Source organism: Hyperolius riggenbachi, chromosome 1 (assembly GCF_040937935.1).
Source record: "Hyperolius riggenbachi isolate aHypRig1 chromosome 1, aHypRig1.pri, whole genome shotgun sequence".
Classification (NCBI taxonomy): domain Eukaryota; kingdom Metazoa; phylum Chordata; class Amphibia; order Anura; family Hyperoliidae; genus Hyperolius; species Hyperolius riggenbachi.
In genome coordinates, this window is record NC_090646.1 from 667,626,723 (window position 1) to 667,651,401 (window position 24,679).

Sequence of the window (24,679 nt, forward strand, 5' to 3'; positions counted from 1 at the left end):
TTTGCATTTCACATTTATACAAAACGCTTATGCGTTTCGTATGTGTTTTTCAATTGGTTCAATTGTGTTTTATGCTAATCAGTAGGCAAACAACAGGAAACGGAAATACATCACAAAACAACAACAAAAAAAAACCCATATAAAAACGCATGGAAAACCAGATACCATTGCGTTCCCATTGACTTTCATTATGTGCGTTTTTGATGCATTTCTGAATATTATGCAACAAAAACCTGCGTTTTTAAAAAAATGCGTTTTTGATATGCGTTTTTTTCCTGCGGCCCGTCGACTTCCATTAGCGGCAAAAACGCAGCGTTTCTGGTAAGTGTGTTCCAAGCCTTGTAGTAGATCTGGGTCACCCTGAGCTGCGTGGGTATTCTGTTTCAGGGCCCATTTCCAGTAGCGTGGAAACCGGGCCGAATCCGCAGAATTTCCCCGCAGGCAAATCGCACAGGGAAACTCTGCCATAGGAAGTAATGGTGATGCCGGCCGAATTCCTTACCTTAGCGATTCGGCCGACATTGCCATCAGCTTTCCTGCAGGAGGCTGCGAATCCCATAGCCGTGCATGGCTTGACTGATGGGATTCGTCTGCGTACCGCTGACCAGGAAGTGCCGCCGTGCGTCTCGCAGCCGCATGCGGAAGGTAGTGGAAACGGGCCCTAACTCACTGATCACACTGCCAGGTCAGAAGCTCTCTGTTTTCTCAGATTCATTTCGCCCTCAGATTCTTTCCCTAGCACCTCTGCAGCCTATGCTATATCCCACCCGCTAAGGAAGCATTTAGAAGCAGAAGCAAAGCTTTTGAGCAGGCCGCCTGATCAGTAAGTAAGGAGATGAAATTAAAAACTGTAGTGAAAACATCATAATGAATCAAATAGTTTTTTTTTATTTTTGTTGCAATAGTCAATTTACAGATTACCGTACTTAGTCAGTGATTGTCCATTGTAAAGTCTTTCCTCTCCCCGATTTACATTCTGACATTTATCCCTGTTGGTGACACCTTTAGTTCTGCCAGGTGATCTGTACGGAATGTTTGTTACTGAGAGTTCTATGCACAGAGGGAGATACTGCTTCATGGGTAGTTGGAAAAAGCTGTTATTTCCCACAATGCAATGAGGTTCACTGACAGCAAACTGTCAGGACCATGGTCATGACATCACCCTGTGGGAGGGGTTTCACCACAATATCAGCCATACAGACCTCCCTGATGATCTATTAGAGAACAGGTATAAATTTCTCGTGGGAAAGGGGGTATCAGCTACTGATTGAGGTGAAGTCCAACCCTTGCTCAAAGTTCCTCTTTAAGCACAACAGGCCTGGATATTTGTATACAAACACATCACACTCCCTTTTCCAGACGTTTTTCAGCCCTTGCATGAGTAAGCGTTGGATGCAGCCAGAAGGGGGCGGGACTTCAGAAGGAAACCGGATGGTTTTGCGGTGAATTACAATGTGTTTCAGCAACATTTCCTCCAGACAATGATGTATTCAGTCAGACTGTCACTGAATAAAGCAGATATAATCAGACGCACACAGAGCATTCTTTCTCCCGCCCGCCATGTCTTCTCCAGGGCTGGCGACTGCAGCTTCGCGCCGTCCGCTCAGGATAAAGACTTCATCTGTGAAATCACAACACTGCTTTAATTCCCGGGAACCGCCAGAGTTTAATGTGAAGGGCTATAAAGAGTCTGAGTGATTCACAGATTGCACCAGAGGCTGGATGGTGGTTTTCTGATATGACCTTATAAACCACTGGAGACTCAGCCCCCCGACCACAGCCTGGCCCCGACCACAGCCTGGCCCCGGCACAGAGTGACTGCAGCATCAAAGCTACGGAGCAGGGGGAATAGTCACCCTCTGCTGACCGCCCCTCGGATGTGCAGAGGACATGGGGGGCAAGCTGTGGGGAAGTACACCGTGTCTGAGAATTATCCAATGCTATAGAGCACAGGTGTCAAACTCCAGTCCGCAAGGGCCATACCCGTGCCAGGGTTTAGGATGGACTGAGAAAGGGAGAAATGCGTTCTACTTGATGAATCACAACTTTCCTTATTCACTACCATCTATTAATTTGAGATGTGCCAGAAAGGTGTGAGGACAGTCAGTGACATGACTATGTACTCTGTACAGTGCTGCAGAAGATGTCAGTGCTATATAAATACATAATAATAATATAGTAGGACATTAGACTATGACTATGGTAGGATTAGAGTGTGAGCTCCTCTGAGGACAGTCAGTGACATGACTATGTACTCTGTACAGTGCTGCAGAAGATGTCAGTGCTATATAAATATATAATAATAATATGGTAGGACATTAGACTATGACTATGGTAGGATTAGAGTGTGAGCTCCTCTGAGGACAGTCAGTGACATGACTATGTACTCTGTAAAGTGCTGCAGCAGATGTCAGTGCTATATAAATACATAATAATAATATGGTAGGACATTAGACTATGACTATGGTAGGATTAGAGTGTGAGCTCCTCTGAGGACAGTCAGTGAAATGACTTAGTACTCTGTAATGTGCTGCAGAAGATGTCAGTGCTATATAAATACATAATAATAATATGGGAGCACATTACACTATGACTATGGTAGGATTAGAGTGTGAGCGCCTCTGAGGACAGTCAGTGACATGACTATGCACTCTGTAACGTGCTGCAGAAGATGTCAGTGCTATATAAATACATAATAATAATATGGTAGGACATTAGACTATGACTATGGTAGGATTAGATTGCGAGCTCCTCTCAGGACAGTCAGTGACATGACTATGTACTCTGTAATGTGCTGCAGGAGATATCAGTGCTATATAGATACATAATAATATGGTAGGACATTAGACTATGACTATGGTAGGATTAGAGTGTGAGCTCCTCTGAGGACAGTCAGTGACATGACTATGTACTCTGTAATGTGCTGCAGAAGATGTCAGTGCTATATAAATACAAAATAACTAGCCGACCCGCGGCGTAGCATATGCCGCATAAGGGGGTAGAGGGCAGGAAGGGGGTATTGGGCACAGCGGAGGGGAGCGGGGTCGGACCCCCCTCACCTGGGTCCCCCATGGGCGCTCCCCCTCCAGCTTAACCACTTAACGACCAGCTAATGCCGATAGGCGTCGGCAGGTCGCAAGTGGTTTCCCATGGAAACGGCCGCTCAGTTCACGGAGGGTGTAACCGTGAACAGCCTGCGAGCAGCCGATCGCGGCTCGCAGGCGAAATGTAAACACGCGGGGAAGAAATCCCCGGTGTTTACATTAATCTGGCCCGTAAAGGAGATCGGCGGTCCCCAGCCTCTGATTGGCCGGGGATCACCGGCATCTGATAGGCTAAAGCCTATCAGAGGTAGCACAGGACGGATCGCCGTCCTGTGCCACCCACAGCAAGGAGGGAGGGAAGGGGACGGAGGGCAGAATAGCGCTGCGGGGGGGGGGGGGGGGGGGGCTTTGATGAGCCCCGCCCCCCCCCGCAAAACCCAAACAGCCGGCGGCGATCAGACCCCCCCCCCAGCAGGATATCCCCCTAGTGGGGAAAAAAGGGGGGGAAGTCTGATCGCCCTGACTGAAACACGATCTGTGCTGTGGGTTGAAGAGCCCACGCAGCAAAGATAAGGGGAAAATCCCCTGGTCCTTAAGTGGTTAAGCTCAGCAGAAACCCCCCTAACCTGGGTCCACATGTGCACACCCCCTCCAGCTTAAGCTCAGCAGGACCCCCCCCCCCTCACCTGGGTCCCCATGTGCACTCCCCCTCCAGCTTAAGCTCAGCAGGACCCCCCCCCCCCCCTCACCTGGGTCCCCATGGGCGCTCCCCCTCCTGCTTAAGCTCAGTAGCAGCCGCCACTATTAGTAAGAGGCAGCGGGTGGGGATGACTCACCTCTTCCGCGTTCCAGCGTGCGTTCCACTGTCGTCACTTCCTGCACTGCCGCCACTGTATTGGTGTAATTTGCCTTCTTAAAACAGAAGGAAATCTGCAATAATTCAGCTATAAGTGAACATTTCTGGTTACCCACAATGCACTGCTACTACATATGCAAATTATCCCTTTTCACTCTTGGTAAGCCAAGCAAGCATCCAGAACCGCTGGTGTATAGCAAGCATATAGCTTTAAATTGTACACAGTCATATCAAACCCACATGTAGACAGCCTGTTTCAGACTTTTGGTCCTCATCAGTACATGGCAGGGATTGATACGGCTGTATGAGATTGGGCTTGGACCAGTACAACAGAGTAACCAAGCAGCTCAGGGTGACCCAAACCACTCGTAATGTATAGGGGGATAAAAGGGACCAAAAAGACCTCTTACTAAAAAAAGCAAAGCTTGGTGTAATTTGCCTTCTTAAAGAAAACCTGAGGCAGGGTTCTCACAACGAAATCCACATACAGAGGCTGGGTCTGCCTATAGAGCCCAGCCTCTGTTGCTAATCAGATCCCCCTAAATCCCCCCTGCGCTCGGCAATACCCCATAAATGACAGCCGCGCTGCCGACACGCAGAGTGTCAGCAGTAGCTGGGTTTACCTTTGGAGCGTCAGTCTCGGCGCTCCCCCCGCCTCCTGCATCGCTCTGGTCCTGCCCGCGTCCCTTCCCTCCCCGCTGATTGGAGGGAAGGGACGTGGGCGGGGACGGAGCTCTGCAGGAGGCAGGGGGAGCGCCGAGACTGACGTTAGAAAGATAAACAGAGCCCACACAGCGCGGCTGTGATTTATGGGGTCTGGCTGAGCACAGGGGGAATTTAGGGGGGATCTGATTAGCAACAGAGGCTGGGCTCTATAGGCAAACCCAGCCTCTGTATGTGGATTTCGCTGTGAGAACCCCGCCTCGGGTTCTCTTTAAAACAGAAGGAAATCTGCAATAATTCAGCTATAAGTGAACATTTGTGGTTACCCACAATGCTCTGCTACTAAATATGCTAATTATTCCTTTTCACCCTTGGTAAGTCAAGCAAGCATCCAGAACCGGTGGTGTATAGCAAGCCTATAGCTTTAAATTTTACACAGTCATATCAAACCCACATGTGACAGCCTATTTCAGACTTTTGGTCCTCATTAGAGATGTAGCGAATGGTTCGCCGGCGAACGGTTCCAGGCGAACGTTGGGGGTTCGCGAACTTTTTCGGAAGTTCGATTCGCCCCATAATGCACTATGAGGGTCAACTTTGACCCTCTGCATCACAGTCAGCAGGCACATTGTAGCCATTCAGGCTACAGTAAGCCCTGGAGCCACTCCCCCCCCCCCCCCCCCTTATATAAGGCAGGCTCCGGCGGCCATTAGCCTCACTCGTGTGCCTGCTAGAGACAGAGTAGGGACAGCTGCTGCAGACTTGTACTCTTAGGGACAGATTAGTTAGGCTCTTGGCTGCTTATCTTGCTCCTGGCTGATTGTTCTTGCTTTTATAGCACCCCTCAATAGCTCTTTTCAGAGCTCATCCTGTACTTTTTTTTTTTCTTCTGTGTGACACTTTTGTTGCATGCACAGCCTTGCTAATTGATAGTGTGTGTGCCACTGCCAGCAGCCCAGCACATTCAGTGACTACCTGTGTGTGTAACAGGGAGCTGCACATTGTACTGCCCAGTACTGCATATACCCAGTACCTGTTGTGTTTACTTAACCCACCTCATCACTGCATATACCTAGCTTTGTGTTGAGTGAACCCAGCTCACTGCATCCTACTACTACCTGTTGTGTTTACTTAACCCACCTCATCACTGCATATACCTAGCTTTGTGTTGAGTGAACTCACCTCACTGCATCTAAGTACCTTTACTGTTCAGTGAACCCAGCTCACTGAATCTTACTACCTGTTGTGTTGAGTGAACTCACCTCACTGCATCTAAGTACCTTTACTGTTCAGTGAACCCAGCTCACTGCATCCTACTACCTGTTGTGTTGAGTGAACTCACCTCACTGCATCTAAGTACCTTTACTGTTCAGTGAACCCAGCTCACTGCATCTAACTACCTTTACTGTTCAGTGAACCGCGGTGAAGGGGCTTGCGTATCACAATGAAGCAATGACCGCCGGCTATTTGATTGTCTCGGGTGGGGGTGGGACACAAAAGATAATAAGGTCGTTGCTTCATTGTGGTCAGACCAAATTTGATCAGCTGGACAGTCACTGATGTTCTATCATTGAGCTACCACAGCCCAGCGACCATATGGCCTTGAAAAACGCCACGGCCTACACTCTGACCACGGTGCGCACCAGTCCAGCACGGCCGTCACTACGCAAACAGCTGTTTGCGGTGCGTTACACAGTGAGTTTGGTGTGTCAGTGTGAAGCACAACTCTAATTACACTCCCTGATTGATGTATACCCATGCAAGATGTTTTAAAGCACTTTAGGCCTGAAATTTAGCATTCAATGTGATTTCTGCCCTTAAAACGACGCTGCTTTGCGTCAAATCCAGATTTTTCCCCGGGACTTTGGGCATGTTTCCCACTCCGCCATGCCCCCCTCCAGGTGTTAGACCCCTTGAAACATCTTTTCCATCACTTTTGTGGCCAGCATTATTTTTTCTATTTTTCAAAGTTCGCATCCCCATTGAAGTCTATTGCGGTTCGCGAACTTTTCCGCGAAGCGAACCTTCCGTGAAGGTTCGCGAACCGAAAATCGAAGGCTCGCGACATCTCTAGTCCTCATCAGTACATAGCAGGGATTGATATGGCTGAATGAGATAGGGCTTGGACCAGTACAACAGAGTAACCAAGCAGCTCAGGGTGACCCAAACTACTAATAGTGTATAGGGGGATAAAAAGGACCAAAAAGCCCTCCTACTAAAAAAAAGCAAAGCTTGGTGTAATTTGCCTTCTTAAAACAGAAGCAAATCTGCAATAATTCAGATATAAGTGAACATTTGTGGTTACCCACAATGCTCTGCTACTAAATATGTAAATAATTCCTTTTCACCCTTAATAAGCCAAGCAAGCATCCAGAACCACTGGTGTACAACAAGCCTATAGCTTTAAATTTTACACAGCCATATCATACCCACATGTGTCAGCCTATTTCAGACTTTTAGTCCTCATCTGTACATGGCAGGGATTGATATGGCTGTATGAGATAGGGCTTGGACCAGTACAACAGAGTAACCAAGCAGCTCAGGGTGACCCAAACTACTAAGAGTGTATAGGGGGATAAAAAGAATCAAAAAGCCCTCCTACTAAAAAAAGCAAAGCTTGGTGTAATTTTCCTTCTTAAAAGAGAAGCAAATCTGCAATAATTCAGCTATAAGTGAACATTTGTGGTTACCCACAATGCACTGCTACTGAATATGCAAATTATCCCTCTTTGCCCTTGGTTTGATATGACACTACTGCTTCTTCTTGCTTGGACCAGCCCCTTCTTGCTTGGACCGGCCCTGGGGGCAGGGCGCTACTTCTTCTTCTTGTTTGAAGGTTGAGGCACTTACTCTATTATATATATAGATAATATGGTAGGACATTAGACTATGACTATGGTAGGATTAGATTGTGAGCTCCTGAGGACAGTCAGTGACATGACTATGTACTCTGTAAAGTGCTGCAGATATACAAATGCATAACAGCAGTTTATAAACGCGTTATCAGTGCTCTGTATGGGATAATTTCTTCTAAGTTGAAATAGGCAGTGTTTTCCCACATGCGAGTCAGACGGGGAAACCTTGCCTATTCAGTCCAACACGCATTCCGGTGTGATTCTGGATGGTAGGCAACAGTATTCCACAGTGCACATCCAAATCCTTGCATAGCACAGGGCCCAGTAAAAACTGAACCAATCACAGGTCCAATCTGTACGGTACGGATTGCTAAATCTCAGTGAATCTCTGTGGAACTCCCAATCTCAGCGAATCTCGGTGGAGCTCCCAATCTCAGCGAATCTCTGTGGAGCTCCCAATCTCAGCGAATCTCTGTGGAACTCCCAATCTCAGCGAATCTCGGTGGAACTCCCAATCTCAGTGAATCTCGGTGGAACTCCCAATCTCAGCGAATCTCGGTGGAGCTCCCAATCTCAGCGAATCTCTGTGGAGCTCCCAATCTCAGCGAATCTCTGTGGAGCTCCCAATCTCAGCGAATCTCGGTGGAGCTCCCAATCTCAGCGAATCTCGGTGAAGCTCCCAATCTCAGTGAATCTCTATGGAACACCCAATCTCAGTGAATCTTTATGGAACTCCCAATCTCAGTGAATCTCTGTGGAACTGCCAATCTCCGCGAATCTCTGTGGAACTCCCAATCTCAGCGAATCTCGGTGGAACTCCCAATTTCAGTGAATCTCTGTGGAACCCCCAATCTCAGCGAATCTCTGTGGAGCTCTCAATCTTAGTGAATCTCTGTGGAGATCCCAATCTCAGTGAATCTCTGTGGAGATCCCAATCTTAGTGAATCTCTGTGGAGCTCCCAATCTCAGCGAATCTCTGTGGAGATGCCAATCTCAGTGAATCTCTGTGGAACTCTCAGTCTCAGTGAATCTCGGTGAAACCCCCAATCTAAGTGAATCTCTGTGGAACTCCCAATCTCAGTGAATCTCTGTGGAGCACCCAATCTCAGTGAATCTCTGTGGAACTCCCAATCTCAGCGAATCTCGAGGGAACTCCCAATCTCAGTGAATCTCTGTAGAGCTCCCAATCTCAGTGAATCTCTGTGGAGCTCCCAATCTCAGTGAATCTCGGTGGAGCTCCCAATCTCAGTGAATCTCGGTGGAACTCCCAATCTCAGCGAATCTCTGTGAAGTTACGAATCTCACCGAATCTCTGTGGAACTCCCAATCTCAGTGAATTTTTGTAGACTACCATACTGAATCTTTATAAAGAGGGCAATATTTAAAAGATCTGACCAATTTTTCCCCAATTATGAAAAAAAATGATTGAAAACTCTGAGAAAATTGCTTGAGTAAATATATTAAGAAATTGACATTCTACCCTACACCGATTTTCATAAAAATTGATCAGAAAAATCCACCACTCCCGATCAAATTATATTTAAAAAAAAAAATGGGATTTCCTGTTTAAATTATATATTTTTTTCTTTTTATCTTCTGGGAAATTCCATAGTTTTTTTTTTATCAAATTACTGGCCACCTTAACCCTTTGTGTACTATCGCTTCTCCCGACATTCCAGAATACTTACTGTACTTTACTGGAATAACTTGTGATTTTAACAAAATAAACAAACTCCTGTAAATCAAACGATCTGGCAGATCGTGTTACTTCATATCTGTATAAATTACATGAGAGCCGCCCTGTATAAGGGGCATTGTGTAGGAAGGGCCTCAGCAGTCTCCGGATACTGAGGTCGGGTCACTGGAACGACGCGGCAGACGCAGTGTCCCACAGGAGCAGCAGAATAATACAGAGGAATGTGATATATAAATTCCTGCAGCAGCACACAATGTCTGAGGAGCTCCTCTCTGGCCCTGGCCCAGCTCATATGAGGAATAGATTTTCCTGGCTTCAGCTCTGGGGCCTCCCAGTTCATTAAACACACACAATACGGTTCCAGGAGTCAGGAGGTTAAGAGCGGCCCAGGGAATATCTTCATTCAGTGACTGGGATGGCAAGACTCTGACTCACCGCAATGTGTGTCTTCATCCCACAACAACAGGGCCTACAGCATGGGCCTACTGCTGCCGGAGGAACTACAAGTCCCAGCATGTTCGCTACAGCATGGGCCTACTGCTGCCGGAGGAACTACAAGTCCCAGCATGTTCGCTACAGCATGGCCTACCGCTGCCGGAGGAACTACAAGTCCCAGCATGTTCGCTACAGCATGGCCTACCGCTGCCGGAGGAACTACAAGTCCCAGCATGTTCGCTACAGCATGGGCCTACTGCTGCCGGAGAACTACAAGTCCCAGCATGCTCACTCCAGCATGGGCCTACTGCTGCCGGAGAACTACAAGTCCCAGCATGCTCATGCCAGCATGGTCCTACTGCTGCCAGAGAACTACAAGTCCCAGCATGCTCACTCCAGCATGGGTCTACTGCTGCCAGAGAACTACAAGTCCCAGCATGCTCACTCCAGCATGGGCCTACTGCTGCCGGAGGAACTACAAGTCCCAGCATGCTCACTCCAGCATGGCCCTACTGCTGCCAGAGAACTACAAGTCCCAGCACGCTCACTCCAGCATGGGCCTACTGCTGCCAGAGAACTACAAGTCCCAGCATGCTCACTCCAGCATGGGCCTACTGCTGCCAGAGAACTACAAGTTTTCTGTATAGGAGGATCGGTTTAGACAAAATGAAGCCACAAACCAGTAGTCTGCTTCCAGATTTTTAGTCTCAAACTTTATCATATTCAAAAAAATATTTTTTCTTCAAAAAGGTAGAATTTTTTTTTTTTGTAAAAAACAGTAAAATACTTCGTAATACAAATATAGCAGATCAATAGACTGCAGAGGCATATCTAGGTAAAATAGCGCCTATGGCAAACATTGAAATTTGCCCCATGGGGGGCACCAAATATTTTAACGTGTATTTGAAGTAAAGTATGGCAATGCATCCCCCTAATAACAGGCAGCTTGTCCCACCAAAAGATGTAACCTAGCAGCAGAGTATCCCCCAGATAAAAACTAGAATCTGTATGGAGAACACAAAGGATGCTACAGAGCAGCACCCCAGTAAGAGGCGCCCATGGCACATTCCATATCTGCACCCCTATAGATACGCCTCTGATAGACTGAGCAGATCGTAGAGAAGGTCAGCTGCAAACACAGTGTGCTTGCAGCTGACCTTCTCTATTCCAGCCATCAGTCAGGTGCCAGGCTGTGTCTGGTCGGAACAGATACCCCAAATTAAAACATTCATTTATGGTCTTCTAAACTGTGTATACCCTTTGGCAAAGATATTCTTTATGCTTTGTAAAGGCCTGACGAAGGGTTAACTACCCGAAACGGACTAGTGCCATTGCCTGAACGATTATCTTTGAAATACTTTATTTCATCAAACAAAGCACACAGTGTCTACGATCTGCTCAATCTATTAATCTTCTATATTTGTACTATGAAGGATTTTTACTTTTTACAAAAAAAAAAAATGCTACCTTTTTGAAGAAAAAAGATTTTTTTGAATATAATAAAGTTTCAGACTAAAAATCTGGAAGCAGACTACTGGTTTGTGGCTTCAATTTGTCTAAACCGATCCTCCTATACAGAAACCTGGTACTATCCTGAGCATAGTGGTGCGCTCCAGTGTGGATCGCTACACTAGAGCTCCCTTTTTCTATCCGGGGCTCATTCCCATTACTATTGAAACAGAGAACTACAAGTCCCAGCATGCTCACTCCAGCATGGCCCTACTGCTGCCAGAGAACTACAAGTCCCAGCATGCTCACTCCAGCATGGGACAGACCACTAGCATACGTGAAAAATTGGCTATGCGGCAATTTGGGCACCAGTGGAAGCAGAGAATATCAGTCAAATTATCAATGTTGTACTATTGGGCACTGGCTAAAGGTGGCAACACACCATACAATTTTTAAAACATCCCCACTGTCACCGTGCAGGCAGCGGCTGTTGTCAGTCTGGGTCAGAGGCAGAGCTGTTGTCAGTCTGGGTCAGGGGCAGAGCTGTTGTCAGTCTGGGTCAGGGGCAGAGCTGTTGTCAGTCTGGGTCAGGGGCAGAGCTGTTGTCAGTCTGGGTCAGGGGCAGAGCTGTTGTCAGTCTGGGTCAGGGGCAGAGCTGTTGTCAGTCTGGGTCAGAGGCAGCAGGGCCGGCGCTACCATAGAGGCAAAGGAGGCAGCTGCCCCAGGGCCCCAGAGCTTGTAGGGGCCCCCAGTGGCTACAAGAGGGAAAAAAAAAATTCAAATCGGCCTTATAGTTTTTGAGAAAAAAAAATCGATTTTAAACTGTCAAAGGGAAAAAATACACATTTAAAAACCTGCTGACTTTAATGGTTAATAGCAAATCCACCTTAAATGATAGAAATCCTACATTTGCAGGATATTTTGAGGAGATCATTAGGAATAAGAGGAAAAAACAATTTTTCAAAAAGACCTTATAGTTTGAGAAAATCGATTTTAAAGTTTCGAAGGAAAAAAGTATACTTTTAAATGCGGTAAATGTCACTTTTAGTAGTAAACCTAACGGTAGTGTAATTTTACATGCATCAAACGAAAGCGCAATAAATTTCCTGACTGGGTTTCCAGGGGATCTATACGCAGCCGCAGCGCTTTGGCCAGGAATCGCTGTACAGCTGCAATATGGCTGTATGAAGATCCCTGGCATTTTTTCCTATTTTCCCAATTTTTTTTATGTTTATAGTGTGGGACTTTTTTTTTTTCCCTTTTAAATTATGTGGGGTCCCCCCTCCTGAAACTTTTTAACCCCTTGCCCCCCATGCAGGCTGGGATAGCCAGAATGTGGAGCTCCGACCGATTGGGACTTCACACCCTGACTATACCAGCTGCACAAAAGGTCCCCTAATGCAGATTTTTGTTTCGGGGTATATGTTGGGGGGGCCCCCCAGGTTTATTTTGCCCTGGGGCCCCATTGTTGCTTAAACCGGCCCTGAGAGGCAGAGCGGTTGTCAGTCTGGGTCAAAGGCAGAGCGGTTGTCAGTCTGGGTCAGAGGCAGAGCTGTTGTCAGTCTGGGTCAGAGGCAGAGCTGTTGTCAGTCTGGGTCAGAGGCAGAGCTGTTGTCAGTCTGGGTCAGAGGCAGAGCTGTTGTCAGTCTGGGGCAGAGGCAGAGCTGTTGTCAGTCTGGGGCAGAGGCAGAGCTGTTGTCAGTCTGGGTCAGAGGCAGAGCTGTTGTCAGTCTGGGTCAGAGGCAGAGCTGTTGTCAGTCTGGGTCAGAGGCAGAGCTGTTGTCAGTCTGGGTCAGAGGCAGAGCTGTTGTCAGTCTGGGTCAGAGGCAGAGCTGTTGTCAGTCTGGGTCAGAGGCAGAGCTGTTGTCAGTCTGGGTCAGAGGCAGAGCTGTTGTCAGTCTGGGTCAGAGGCAGAGCTGTTGTCAGTCTGGGTCAGAGGCAGAGCTGTTGTCAGTCTGGGTCAGAGGCAGAGCTGTTGTCAGTCTGGGTCAGAGGCAGAGCTGTTGTCAGTCTGGGTCAGAGGCAGAGCTGTTGTCAGTCTGGGTCAGAGGCAGAGCTGTTGTCAGTCTGGGTCAGAGGCAGAGCTGTTGTCAGTCTGGGTCAGAGGCAGAGCTGTTGTCAGTCTGGGTCGGAGGCAGCAACTGTTGTCAGTCTGAGTCGGAGGCAGCAACTGTTGTCAGTCTGGGTCGGAGGCAGAGCTGTTGTCAGTCTGGGTCAGAGGCAGAGCTGTTGTCAGTCTGGGTCAGAGGCAGATCTGTTGTCAGTCTGGGTCAGAGGCAGAGCTGTGGTCAGTCTGGGTCAGAGGCAGAGCTGTGGTCAGTCTGGGTCGGAGGCAGAAACTGTTGTCAGTCCGGGTCGGAGGCAGAGCTGTTGTCAGTCTGGGTCAGAGGCAGAGCTGTTGTCAGTCTGGGTCAGAGGCAGAGCTGTGGTCAGTCTGGGTCAGAGGAAACAACTGTTGCCAGTCTGGGTCGGAGGCAGAGCTGTTGTCAGTCTGGGTTAGAAGGAAGAGCTGTTGCCAGTCTGGGTCAGAGGCAGAGCTGTTGTCAGTCTGGGTCGGAGGCAGCGGCTGTTGTAAGTCCGGGTCGGAGGATGAGCTGTTGTCAGTCCGGGTCGGAGGCAGAGCGGTTGTCAGTCTGGGTCGGAGGCAGAGCGGTTGTCAGTCTGGGTCAGAGGCAGAGCGGTTGTCAGTCTGGGTCAGAGGCAGAGCGGTTGTCAGTCTGCGTCAGAGGCAGAGCTGTTGTCAGTCTGGGTCAGAGACAGAGCTGTTGTCAGTCTGGGTCAGAGACAGAGCTGTTGTCAGTCTGGGTCAGAGACAGAGCTGTTGTCAGTCTGGGTCGGAGGCAGAGCTGTTGTCAGTCTGGGTCGGAGGCAGAGCTGTTGTCAGTCTGGGTCGGAGGCAGAGCTGTTGTCAGTCTGGGTCGGAGGCAGAGCTGTTGTCAGTCTGGGTCGGAGGCAGAGCTGTTGTCAGTCTGGGTCGGAGGCAGAGCTGTTGTCAGTCTGGGTCAGAGGCAGAGCTGTTGTCAGTCTGGGTCAGAGGCAGAGCTGTTGTCAGTCTGGGTCAGAGGCAGAGCTGTTGTCAGTCTGGGTCAGAGGCAGCGCTGTTGTCAGTCTGGGTCAGAGGCAGCGCTGTTGTCAGTCTGGGTCAGAGGCAGCAACTGTTGTCAGTCTGGGTCGGAGGCAGCAACTGTTGTCAGTCTGAGTCGGAGGCAGCAACTGTTGTCAGTCTGGGTCGGAGGCAGAGCTGTTGTCAGTCTGGGTCAGAGGCAGAGCTGTTGTCAGTCTGGGTCAGAGGCAGATCTGTTGTCAGTCTGGGTCAGAGGCAGAGCTGTGGTCAGTCTGGGTCAGTGGCAGCAACTGTTGTCAGTCTGGGTCGGAGGCAGCAACTGTTGTCAGTCTGGATCAGAGGCAGAGCTGTTGTCAGTCTGGGTCAGAGGCAGAGCTGTTGTCAGTCTGGGTCAGAGGCAGAGCTGTGGTCAGTCTGGGTCAGAGGCAGAGCTGTGGTCAGTCTGGGTCAGAGGCAGAGCTGTGGTCAGTCTGGGTCAGAGGCAGAGCTGTGGTCAGTCTGGGTCAGAGGTAGCAACTGTTGCCAGTCTGGGTCGGAGGCAGAGCTGTTGTCAGTCTGGGTTAGAAGGCAGAGCTGTTGTCAGTCTGGGTTAGAAGGCAGAGCTGTTGTCAGTCTGGGTCAGAGGCAGAGCTGTTGTCAGTCTGGGTCGGAGGCAGCGGCTGTTGTAAGTCCGGGTCGGAGGATGAGCTGTTGTCAGTCCGGGTCGGAGGCAGAGCGGTTGTCAGTCCGGGTCGGAGGCAGAGCGGTTGTCAGTCCGGGTCAGAGGCAGAACGGTTGTCAATTTGTGTCGGAGGCAGAGCTGTTGTCAGTCTGGGTCAGAGACAGAGCTGTTGTCAGTCTGGGTCGGAGGCAGAGCTGTTGTCAGTCTGGGTCGGAGGCAGAGCTGTTGTCAGTCTGGGTCGGAGGCAGAGCTGTTGTCAGTCTGGGTCGGAGGCAGAGCGGTTGTCAGTCTGGGTCAGAGGCAGAGCTGTTGTCAGTCGTGGGTCGGAGGCAGAGCTGTTGTCAGTCTGGGTCGGAGGCAGAGCTGTTGTCAGTCTGGGTCGGAGGCAGAGCGGTTGTCAGTCTGGGTCAGAGACAGAGCTGTTGTCAGTCTGGGTCGGAGGCAGAGCTGTTGTCAGTCTGGGTCAGAGGCTGAGCTGTATCTCTCCCCACTGTCACTATGTGGGCAGCAGCTCTTGTCAGTCTGGGTCGGAGGCCTGGTTCTCAGTCGTGTCTGGCCTGCTGCCACCATTCACAGAACATGACACACACACAATGACTGAGGGGATAATTGAGTAAAGATGAGCAATGCAGCATAGCTGACATTCCGAGCCCCTTCGCCGTCCTGTAATTATATCTATCCCGAGCGATCGCTCAGACATCAAACGCAGGGCTGCAATCTCTCTGATAGGATTTATGGCAGATCTGGCTATGATTGCCACATTGTGTGCGCAGGCAGGCAGGGGGCCCCCGGCTGCACATCAGTCCCAGGCATGTGCCATATTGCAATGTGGGGGCGGGGTATTACACGTACTGCGGGAGGGAATGAGTCAATGTCACGTCAGTATCATCACTTCTAAGCCCTGGAGGGTATCAGGAGACATCTGAGAGTTCCTAGACAGACATGTGGAAGAGATCGCCGTACATAATCCCATCAGTGTGCGTCCATCAACCTTCACGGCGTTCAAAGACAACGCTGCTCCCGTGTGCAGCTTCAATCGGTGGGTTTTGCTGCAGGGCGACTGTGCTTTGCTGTTCCCAGGTATAGAAAGTGTGTTGTAGTGAGAATAGGATTCTGGATTAAAAGACATACGCAGCGACAAAATAAACACAGCTCTACTTACCTGGGGCTTATTTAAGCCCCTAGAAGTCATATTTGTCCCTCGCCGTAGCCTCGGTCTTCTCCCATCTCCCGCTGGCAGCCTCTGAGGATCGCCAACCCCTGATGGGTCAGAGTCTTCTTTGCATCCACCACGTACTGCACAGTAGTATTGCGCAGGCAGAGTACGCTCCCGCTGATGTTGGCGCATGCCCCCCCTCCGCCCAGCATGTGCAGAAAACACCGAAATGGATCAGCGATACTGCAGAGGATACCAGCAGACTCTGAGAACACCGGAGCTGCCGCGAGGGACACATGACTTCTAGGGGCTGGGAGAAGCCCCTGGTACAGATAGATTTATTTTGTCACCTTGTATGTCCTTTAGAGGTAGTTCACATTAGAGGCGCTTTTACCTTCCTTTAAGCACTGGCGATTTTTTAAAATAGCCCTTAAAGCGCCGTCACCAAGCTTTCCAACGAGATGGTTCTTATGGGGGCATTCCGTTCGCCTGCCATCCCGATTTGCGATTCTTGGGCCATTTTTTGTGCGATTCAGCCTCAATAGAAGGTATAGGAAAAACGCGAAACGCTCACAAAATCGCTTTCTGCAACGATTGCGTTTGCGTTTTTAACAATAAATGCATTGTATTTATTATTTTCCAGATCAAAGAGTTCACTTCCTGACTAACGTCAGGAAGTGAAAAAACGGAATCGCTCTGCACAAGCGCTTAAAAAAACCGCCCAACTCACAGAAATCGCTGGGAAGGGAGAAAAACAAAAAAGCCTAAAAAAAATGCCCAACGCAAATGTGATCGGAACGCAATGTGAACGAGGCCTTAAGAATGAGCCCATGAGTACAAAATTCAGTTTTGCCTAACTTATGTGTGGTGGGTGCAAGGCGCAGCAGAAGAGGTTAAAGGACACCAGGGTCGAAGCACATATGAGAAACGGGAGGAGCTGGCATGTATGGGGAGCCGCCCCGATGCCCCCTGCTCCCCCCCCCTCTTCTTCTTTCTGCCTCTCCGCTGATTCTAAATGCCTTCCAGCACCCTCTTCCAGTCGCCTGGGTCGGGTATCACTGCGCGCATCCTACAGCGTGCGACCACGGCCGGGAGCGCTCCGTGCATGACATCATAACGTCATGTGCTTGCGCAGAGCAGTCCCAGCCGCAGTCGGGCACTGTAGGACGCACGAATGCAGGCCAGCGCAGGCGCAGTGATGCCCGACTCCGGGGCCCGGAAGAAGGTGCCAGAGGACATTTAAAATCAGCAGAGGGGCAGAAAGGAAAAAGGGGGGGGGGGGGGGTTAGGGAGTGTCAGGATGGCTCACCATACATGTCTGCCCCCCCCCCCCCCCCCCTCCCCTATATCTCATATGAGCTTTGACTCCTTTACAGTGACACTAAAAGGGAAAAAAAACAACTCATGATATAATGAATTGGTTTTTGACCAATTTTGACCCGGAAAAGAATAAATACAATGTATTTATTCTTAAGAACGCAAACACAATCACTGCACAAAGCGATTTTGTGAGAGTGTTGCATTTTCCTATACCTTCCATTGAGGCAAAATCACCCCAAAAATGGTCCAGGTACCGCTTTGCTGCATGCACAGCGCACGGACCGCGCTGATATGAACCTTCTCATAGTGATTCGTTGCACAATCGTTTTGTGGGCGATTTTAAAAATTGCCTTGCTCTTGAAAAAAGGCCAAAAACTCCCCTAGTGTGAACGAGCCCTGAAAGACAGTTGAGATAAGTGCTTCAAAAGACAGTGCTGTCTACGACTTTACAAAGTCATACAGCTCACAGAAACTCTTTTGTATAGATAACAACTGAAGCGTGTGTCAGGAAGAGGATGGAGATAGCGGTGGACACCAAAAGGTAAAGGATGCATGCGCGGACATATGTGGGGGCACATTGTACACTAGGGGGGACAGCGCCGGGGGTTCCGTCGTGTTCATCGCTTGTCCCAATATCACCGCAGACCCGATCAGGCGCGGTCGGCCCGAGATTTTGCAGCATGTCTGATTGATACATGTGTAAAGTATGGCCAACTTTACAGCATTCCAGTGCTTGGTAGTGCAACTGAAAGCAAACAATGAACCATTGGTGACAACAAGGTAGTGACAGAAGATGTCAGAGATACAGTTGGGGACAAGCACAAGTTAAGGTATGGTATATACATATACATACATATATATATATATATATATATATATATATATATATATATACACACTGTATATATAATCAATCCCTAGAAATACAGTTAAGGAAGGAAGACTGATTAGGATGCCGGGCAGGGAGTCTGCCAAGTGGCCTATGGTAACTTTGGAAGCAGTTACAGGAATTTATGGGGAAGAGCGGTCCCTTTGCACATGTGACCGCAGTATTACAAGTATGGGGAAGAGTGGTCCCTGTGTGCATGTGACCGCAATATCACAAGTGCACAGATTTCTAGGAAGCTGATAGGCTGGACTGATTTTATGGCAGGACATGAGAGAGCAGCAATCAGATACTTCTCATTCTTGCCCTGTACATCGCTCCCGCCGTGCATGAGGAGATGATATTCCTCTGGCACCGATCACCCGTCAGATCGTCCCACATCCCTGGTCCCGGTCCAGCCCCTGAACAGGAAATATCTGCACATCAGCCTAGCTGAGCGGAGCCCCTATATTTAGAACCAGCTTTGTCTATCTCGCTGAGCTCTCCATTTTGCCTGATAGGAACCTGCAGCCCATCTTCCCGCCATTCATGTGCAGACAGCGCACCATCCGTGTCTGATAATGTGTTCTGTGTGAACATATCAGAAGTCTGTGAGTCCAGACATCACTGACGGCTGCCAGATCCAGAGGAAAAAACAGCTGTCATCGGAAATCCCGGGTACTCTGCCAGCTGCCGTGACAGGGCCTCTTCCACTCCATTTAAAGAGAAACCAAAGTGAAAATAACAATGAATAAAATTGCTTATTGTCTACAATATTCATTAATAAATGATTTAGTCAGTGATTGCTCATTGTAAAATCTTTCCTCTTCCTGATTTACATTCTGACCTGTATCACAGGTGGTAACATCTTTAGTTCTGCCAGGTGATCTGTACGGAATGTTCGTTACTGAGAGTTCTATGCACAGAGGGGGATACTGCTTGCTTGGCAGCTAGAAAATCCGATATTTCCCACAATGCAACGAGGTTAACAGACAGGAAACGGTCAGGACCATGGTCATGACATCACACTGGAGGGGTTTCACCACAATATCAGCCACACAAACCCCCTGATGGTCTGTTTGTGAAAAGGAAAAGATTTCTCGTGGGAAAGGGGGTATCAGCTACTGATTGGGATAAAGTTCAATCCTTGGTTACCATTTCTCTTTAAGGTGCGCAATAATGGTACAATATTCTCCTCAGACGCAATCTTTCGATCAGATTTGCGGGATCAAAAGTATTCGGAATGTAATTATCAATTATTTGCATAAACGGCTTGATTTGGGCACTTTTTCAAGTCAAATACGTACATAAAATCCAACATTCTGATTGTCAAAATTCTGTATTCCAATTAACATAGAATTGTTTCACGACGATTGTCTACACAGACGGCATGATTTCCTGTACAACTCAATTGTAAAAATGTGATTGAGGGATCAGCTTGAAGCTTTGACTGCAAAAATACTTTTATTTAGCATATCCCAGAGTTGTCCCTCAGCTGAATAGAATGATTGCACTTGCATGATGCACCCATACTCTTTACAGGACTTCCTGTCCTCCAGCGCCCCCCACAGGTAGATATTGGTGTAAAGTCAGTTGGGGGCCCCTGCCAATCACCCAGGCCCCCTACAAGCGTATGGTGGGCCCTGGTCTGACAGCAGATGGAAGTCCCTAGTCTGAGATGTTTACAATGCAGTAAATGTCCCGGGTGGTGATTACAGGTTTACTGGTTGCAGGGCAGTGTTCAGTGTATGGATCAGTGACTGCAGCTGGCTCCGCACAGATGTTCAGCACAGGAGTGACATCTTATGCTGGGAATACACAATGAGTTTTTTTCGGCAGACATACTGTCCAGTTGATTTTCCGATCATTTTTCTGATCGGTTTTCCAATAGTTTTTCCGATTGATTTCCATTCACTTCTATCTTAAATCAATCAGAAAATCTATAGAAATTAGATTGGATCTGTCAGAAATTAAATTATCTATCAAGCCATCTCTCTGACAAAAAAAAAAAAAAACTCATTGTGTATTCCCAGAGAGTAACCAAGCAGCTCGGGGTGACCCAAACCACTAGGAATGTAAAGGGGGATAAAAGAGACCAAAAGCCCTCCTACTAATAAGCAATGCTTGGTGAAATTTGCCTTCTTAAAACAAAAGGAAAGTTGCAATAATTCAGCTATAAGTGAACATTTGTGGTTACCCACAATGCACTGCTACTGAATATGCAAATTATCTCTTTTCGCCCCTGTAAGCCAGAAAAGCATATATTCCCAGCATAACGGTCACCAGTATTAGCCAATGCACATACTGTACCTTCAGTAATTATACACATACACAGAGTCATATCTTCTTCAGAACTTCCCCTCTCCGCTCTAAAAGTTATCATGCTCTTCACCAGCATGATAACTGATATGGGAAAAAAAAAATTATCTACAATTTACGGAAATCCAAAAAACTGAAGTTTGACTTGGTTTCACTTTTGCAGAAGGCACTGAAAGGGTTAAAGTGTACCTGAGATTGGGTGATATAAAAAAAATGATACATACCTGGGGCTTCCTCCAGGCTGATCGCTCCCTCACATCGTCCTGCGCCGCCTGTAGCCTCCGCTATTTGGGCCGTAAAGTCCTTCAGTGGGGGCCAGTCGGAGCATGCACAGTCCGGCTGCTCGTTCCCCCCTCCCCCCGCCACTGCGCTCCCATTACCAGGATTGGTATGCGCCTGCACAATACACCCAAGACTGATGGACTTTATGGGCCGAATAGTGGACGATCCAGGCGGTGCAGGAGGACGGCGAGGGAGCGATCCCACCGGAGGGGGCTGGAGGAAGACACCGCTATGTATATATTTTTTTATATTCCTTGTCTCAGTTCCCTTTAACCACTTGAGGACTACAGTCTTTCTAACCCTTAAGGACCAGGCACTTTTTTTCCACTCAGACCACTGCAGCTTTCACGGTTTATTGCTCGCTCATACAACCTACCACCTAAATGAATTTTGGCTCCTTTTCTTGTCACTAATAAAGCTTTCTTTTGGTGCTATTTGATTGCTCCTGCGATTTTTACTTTTTATTATATTCATCAAAAAAGACATGAATTTTGGCAAAAAAATGATTTTTTTAACTTTCTGTGCTGACAATTTTCAAATAAAGTAAAATTTCTGTATACATGCAGCGTGAAAAATGTGGACAAACATGTTTTTGATTAAAAAAAAACCCATTCAGTGTATATTTATTGGTTTGGGTAAAAGTTATTGCGTTTACAAACTATGGTGCAAAAAGTGAATTTTCCCATTTTCAAGCATCTCTGACTTTTCTGACCCCCTGTCATGTTTCATGAGGGGCTAGAATTCCAGGATAGTATAAATACCCCCCAAATGACCCCATTTTGGAAAGAAGACATCCCAAAGTATTCACTGAGAGGCATAGTGAGTTCATAGAAGATATTATTTTTTGTCACAAGTAAGCGGAAAATGACACTTTGTGACAAAAAAAAGAAAAAAAAAAAGAATCCATTTCTTCTAACTTGCGACAAAAAAAAATGAAATCTGCCACGGACTCACCATGCCCCTCTCTGAATACCTTGAAGTGTCTACTTTCCAAAATGGGGTCATTTGTGGGGTGTGTTTACTGTCCTCGCATTTTGGGGGGTGCTAATTTGTAAGCACCCCTGTAAAGCCTAAAAGTGCTCATTGGACTTTGGGCCCCTTAGCGCAGTTAGGCTGCAAAAAAGTGCCACACATGTGGTATTGCCGTACTCAAGAGAAGTAGTAGAATGTGTTTTGGGGTGTATTTTTACACATACCCATGCTGGGTGGGAGAAATATCTCTGTAAATGACAATTTTTTTCATTTTTTTTTACACACAATTGTCCATTTACAGAGTTATTTCTCCCACCCAGCATGGGTATGTGTAAAAATACACCCCAAAACACATTGTACTACTTCTCCCGAGTACGGCGATACCACATGTGTGGCACTTTTTTGCACCCTAACTGCGCTAAAGGGCCCAAAGTCCAATAAGTACCTTTAGGATTTCACAAGTCATTTTGCGGAATTTGATTTCCAGACTACTCCTCACGGTTTAGGGCCCCTAAAATGCCAGGGCAGTATAGGAACCCCACAAATGACCCCATTTTAGAAAGAAGACACCCCAAGGTATTCCGTTAGGAGTATGGTGAGTTCATAGAAGATTTTATTTTTTGTCAAAAGTTAGCGGAAAATTGATTTTTATTGTTTTTTTCACAAAGTGTCATTTTCCACTAACTTGTGACAAAAAATAAAATCTTCTATGAACTCACCATACTCCTAACGGAATACCTTGAGGTGTCTTCTTTCTAAAATGGGGTCATTTGTGGGGTTCCTATACTGCCCTGGCATTTTAGGGGCCCTAAACCGTGAGGAGTAGTCTGGAAATCAAATTCCGCAAAATGACCTGTGAAATCCTAAAGGTACTCATTGGACTTTGGGCCCTTTAGCGCAGTTAGGGTGCAAAAAAGTGCCACACATGTGGTATCGCCGTACTCGGGAGAAGTAGTACAATGTGTTTTGGGGTGTATTTTTACACATACCCATGCTGGGTGGGAGAAATAACTCTGTAAATGGACAATTGTGTGTAAAAAAATCAAAAGATTGTCATTTACAGAGGTATTTCTCCCACCCAGCATGGGTATGTGTAAAAATACACCCCAAAACACATTGTACTACTTCTCCCGAGTATGGCAATACCACATGTGTGGCACTTTTTTGCACCCTAACTGCGCTAAAGGGCCCAAAGTCCAATGAGTACCTTTAGGATTTCACAGGTCATTTTGCGAAATTTGATTTCCAGACTACTCCTCACGGTTTAGGGCCCCTAAAATGCCAGTTCAGTATAGGAACCCCACAAATGACCCCATTTTAGAAAGAAGACACCCCAAGGTATTCCGTTAGGAGTATGGTGAGTTCATAGAAGATTTTATTTTTTGTCACAAGTTAGTGGAAAATGACACTTTGTGAAAAAAACAATAAAAATCAATTTTCCGCTAACTTTTGACAAAAAATAAAATCTTCTATGAACTCACCATACTCCTAACGGAATACCTTGAGGTGTCTTCTTTCTAAAATGGGGTCATTTGTGGGGTTACTATACTGCCCTGGCATTTTAGGGGCCCTAAATCGTGAGGAGTAGTCTTGAAACCAAATGTCGCAAAATGACCTGTGAAATCCTAAAGGTACTCATTGGACTTTGGGCCCCTTAGCGTACTTAGGGTGTAAAAAAGTGCCACACATGTGGTACCGCCGTACTCAGGAGAAGTAGTATAATGTGTTTTGGGGTGTATTTTTACACATACCCATGCTAAGTGGGAGAAATATCTCTGTAAATGACAATTGTTTGATTTGTTTTACACACAATTGACCATTTACATAGAAATTTCTCCCACCCAGCATGGGTATGTGTAAAAATACACCCCAAAACACATTATACTACTTTTCCTGAGTACGGCGGTACCACATGTGTGACACTTTTTTGCAGCCTAGGTGCGCTAAGGGGCCCAACGTCCTATTCACAGGTCATTTTGAGGCATTTGTTTTCTAGACTACTCCTCGCGGTTTAGGGCCCCTAAAATGCCAGGGCAGTATAGGAACCCCACAAGTGACCCCATTTTAGAAAGAAGACACCCCAAGGTATTCCGTTAGGTGTATGGCGAGTTCATAGAAGATTTTATTTTTTGTCACAAGGTAGTGAAAAATGACACTTTGTGAAAAAAAAACCAATAAAAAATCAATTTCCGCTAACTTTTGACAAAAAATAAAATCTTCTATGAACTCGTCATACACCTAACAGAATACCTTGGGGTGTCTTTTTTTCTAAAATGGGGTCACTTGTGGGGTTCCTATACCGCCCTGGCATTTTACGGGCCCAAAACCGTGAGTAGTCTGGAAACCAAATGTTTCAAAATGACTGTTCAGGGGTATAAGCATCTGCAAATTTTGATGACAGGTGGTCTATGAGGGGGCGAATTTTGTGGAACCGGTCATAAGCAGGGTGGCCTTTTAGATGACAGGTTGTATTGGGCCTGATCTGATGGATAGGAGTGCTAGGGGGGTGACAGGAGGTGATTGATGGGTGTCTCAGGGGGTGGTTAGAGGGGAAAATAGATGCAATCAATGCACTGGGGAGGTGATCGGAAGGGGGTCTGAGGGGGATCTGAGGGTTTGGCCGAGTGATCAGGAGCCCACACGGGGCAAATTAGGGCCTGATCTGATGGGTAGGTGTGCTAGGGGGTGACAGGAGGTGATTGATGGGTGTCTCAAGGTGTGATTAGAGGGGGGAATAGATGCAAGCAATGCACTGGCGAGGTGATCAGGGCTGGGGTCTGAGGGCATTCTGAGGGTGTGGGCGGGTGATTGAGTGCCCTAGGGGCAGATAGGGGTCTAATCTGATAGGTAGCAGTGACAGGGGGTGATTGATGGGTAATTAGTGCGTGTTTAGGGTAGAGAACAGATGTGAACACTGCACTTGGGAGGTGATCGGACGTCGGATCTGCGGGCGATCTATTGGTGTGGGTGGGTGTTCAGTTTGCCCGCAAGGGGCAGGTTAGGGGCTGATTGATGGGTGGCAGTGACAGGGGGTGATTGATG

General features: G+C 47.5%; 1 protein-coding gene across 5 annotated transcripts in view; it reads right to left on the bottom strand.

Annotated features, from left to right (window-relative positions):
• Positions 1 to 24,679, bottom strand: part of IL11RA (interleukin 11 receptor subunit alpha) — a 213,091-nt gene that overhangs the window by 18,207 nt on the left and 170,205 nt on the right. The window lies entirely within an intron of this gene.